Raw genomic sequence first — 3,229 nt, 5'->3', positions numbered from 1 at the left:
CTGGTATATCGGATTAAGTAAACTCTTCGGGAACAGGGTGAATCAAGTAATCTATTGCACACCTAGGGTCCCTGCTCCAGTACTCGATAATTAATTGTGGTGGTAATTAGGATTTTTTAGTAATTATTTTTGCACAGGTTCGGCACCTGTTAATTTTTGGCGCCGTTGTCTGGGAACGGTGTTTTGGTTAATTTTCTTTCTTTCTAAGTTATTTTTCTTTGAATTTGTCTGGCACATTTCTAGTTTATACCCCGTTCTTCCCGTACAGGTGAATTGATTTTTGATCCGGAAGTAGAGAAAACTACGCGTCGAACTAGGAAAAAAACTAGACAGTTCAGAGAGGAGCAATCTAGTACTGTATCTCAGGGACTGGATCCTGAGATTGAATCAATAGATTCAAGTGGTGAAAATTTAAGTGACCCAGGCCAAGAGAACACCCCTATGGCGAATGCAAGAACACTAAGAGAGTTGGCTGCTCCGGAATTGCCCCAACAGTCTTTGTGCATCACATTTTCAACTTTGGCTGAAAATACCTCATTCGAATTGAAGTCAGGATTAATTCACCTCCTACCCGCGTTCCATGGCCTCTCAGGTGAGGAACCCCACAAACACATCCAGGAGTTTGATGTGGTATGCTCCAGTATGAAGTTTTCAGAAATTACTGAGGAGCAGATTAAACTTAGAGCCTTCCCTTTCTCCCTTAAGGATGCAGCGAAAGATTGGTTATACTACCTACCTGCAGGTAGGATCACAACATGGGCCCAACTTAAGAAGAAATTTTTAAAAAAATTCTTCCTTGAATCCCGGGCTGCAAGTCTAAGAAAAAAGATATGCAGCATTAAGTAGTATCCTGGAGAATCCTTATATGACTATTGGGAGAGGTTCAATAAGTTGTGCACTAGATGCCCACAGCATTAAATTAGTGAACAACTATTGATCCAATATTTCTATGAGAGCCTCCAGTCGTCTGATAGGAGCATCATTGATGCTGCGAGTGGGGGAGTATTGGCAAATAAGACACCAAGGGAAACATGGCTACTCATTGAATCAATGGCAGAAAATTCTCAACAGTTTGGTTTCCGCGAGAGTAACCCTACCCGTAGGGTTAACGAGGTAGAGACGTCGTCCATTCAGCAGCAGCTATCGGAGCTAACTTTCTTCGTTCGACAATTAGTTGTGGGAAACGGTCACCAAGCAAAGGCATGTGGAATCTGCACAAATGTGGGTCACCCCACTGACTCATACCCTATGTTGCAAAAGGATGGGGCTGAACAAGTGAACATAGTTGGAGGCGTGCCCGCGCCTCGTAGGCAGTACGATCTATACTCCAACACGTACAATCCGGGTTGGAGAGATCATCCCAATTTCAACTATGGTAATAGGCCACAGAATTCATTCTCCAATCGTCCACTAGAATTTCAGCAACTTTGGCAACAAAAGTCTCAACTCTCGTCCTCCAACTCAGGAAGTTCTTTGGAGGAAATTGTCAAGAGTTTGGCCACGACTACCACTTAACTCCAGTAGGAGACTAGGGCCCTGGTCGCTAACACTACTCAGTTCCAGCAGGACACCAGAGCAGGCATGAAAGACATGGAGACTCGAATAAATCAAATGGCAACTGCCATTAATCGCCTGGAGTCTCACGTTTATGGAAAATTGCCATCACAACTCGAGGTAAATCCCAGGAATGTAAGTGCCATGACATTAAGGAGTGGCAAAGAGGTGGAGGGATCTAAGTTGGTAAATTCGAAAAGCAAAAGTGAGAAGGAGATAGAAAATGAGATTGAAGAATAAGGGCGCATTCGCGAAGACCCTAGGGTAAACTTTACTCCTTCAACTCCTATTAAATCTAACTTATCTCCTTTTCCATGCAGGTTGGAAAAGACAAAGAAGCAAAATAAGGAAAAGGAGATTTTAAAGGTGTTTCGAAAGGTGGCAATCAATATCCCTTTGTTGGACGCGATCAAACAAGTGATAAAATACGCTCAATTCTTGAAAGACTTGTGTGTCAACAAGAAGAAGTTGAGGGGGGATGAACAAATTGTGATAGGTGAGAACGTTTTAGCGATTTTACAAAGGAAACTACCACCTAAATGCGGAGATTCAGGTATGTTTACTATCCCCTGTCAGATTGGATGTTCTAATATCGAAAATGCCATGCTAGATTTAGGGGCCTCCATTAATGTGATGCCTAAATCAATCTATGATTCGCTAAATTTAGGACCCTTAAAAAAATAGGAATAATAATTCAATTGGCTGATCGTACATTTGCTTATTCGGATGGAATAGTTGAGGCTGTTTTAGTGCAAGTAGATGGATTAATTTTCCTGCTGATTTTTATGTGCTTTACATGGATGATAGAAGTGTCCCAAATCTATCACCCATTATATTAGGAAGGCCATTCTTGAGTACTGCCCAGACTAAGATTGATGTTAGTAAGGGTACTCTCACGATGAAATTTGATGGAAAAACAGTCCACTTCAATATTTTTGATACAATGAAACATCCTATTAACTCTCATTCTGTGTTTGCTATTCATGTTATTGATCCTTCTATGCAAGAATTTTCTGAGTTTATTTGTAGGAGTAAATTCAAAGTTACTGCAAACAAGTATCATGGAATGAAAGCAATTCATGAGGTGAAAATGGGTAAAAAATTAAGGAAAAATGTTGCATTCAATGGCTATTTGGATCCCAGAGGAGGGCCACAGATTAGAAGGAAAATTAAATTACATCCAGACTGAAGAGCGGTGTATAGTGTCTAGCCAAAGACATTAAAAAAAGGCGCTACTTGGAAGGCTATACAAGGATTTCAATTGTGTTTTATTTCATATTTGTGTGTTCAAGATCAGTGGGTTTAGGTTCCTATTGACAAACAATCTTTATTGTAGGTCATGGGTATTTCTGTATAGTTTTATTCTAGGTTGAGGACAAAAATTTGTGGGCAACGCCTTGTACTCACCGCACATGGACATTTGTAAAATTTGGTGAACAGAAGACCTCGATCTCCAAGGCGTGCCCACGCCTTCCAACCTTTGCAACAATGAAAGTCAAAAAAATTGATCAGGACCTTCTCTAACCCCATTTTTCTACTTTTCTCTTTTCTTGTCTTGCCTGGTCTTTTTAATTTCCTCTGTCTTAGTTTCTACTTTTCAATTTCCTTTGTTTTGTCTTAATTTCAGTTTCTTCGTTTCCTCTTTTCTTGTTGGTCCGCCGTGCACAGCGCGTCG

General features: G+C 40.7%; 1 non-coding gene across 1 annotated transcript; it reads right to left on the bottom strand.

Moving 5' to 3' along the window:
- Positions 1 to 813: 813 nt before the first annotated feature.
- Positions 814 to 920, bottom strand: LOC113781773. The gene has a single exon (XR_003469679.1). It is a non-coding gene; the product is annotated as a small nucleolar RNA R71 (small nucleolar RNA).
- Positions 921 to 3,229: the final 2,309 nt, after the last annotated feature.

This window comes from Coffea eugenioides, chromosome 8, assembly GCF_003713205.1.
Source record: "Coffea eugenioides isolate CCC68of chromosome 8, Ceug_1.0, whole genome shotgun sequence".
Lineage (NCBI taxonomy): Eukaryota > Viridiplantae > Streptophyta > Magnoliopsida > Gentianales > Rubiaceae > Coffea > Coffea eugenioides.
Note: the sequence above shows the minus strand (reverse complement) of the source record. Positions and strands in the feature narration are given on the sequence as shown.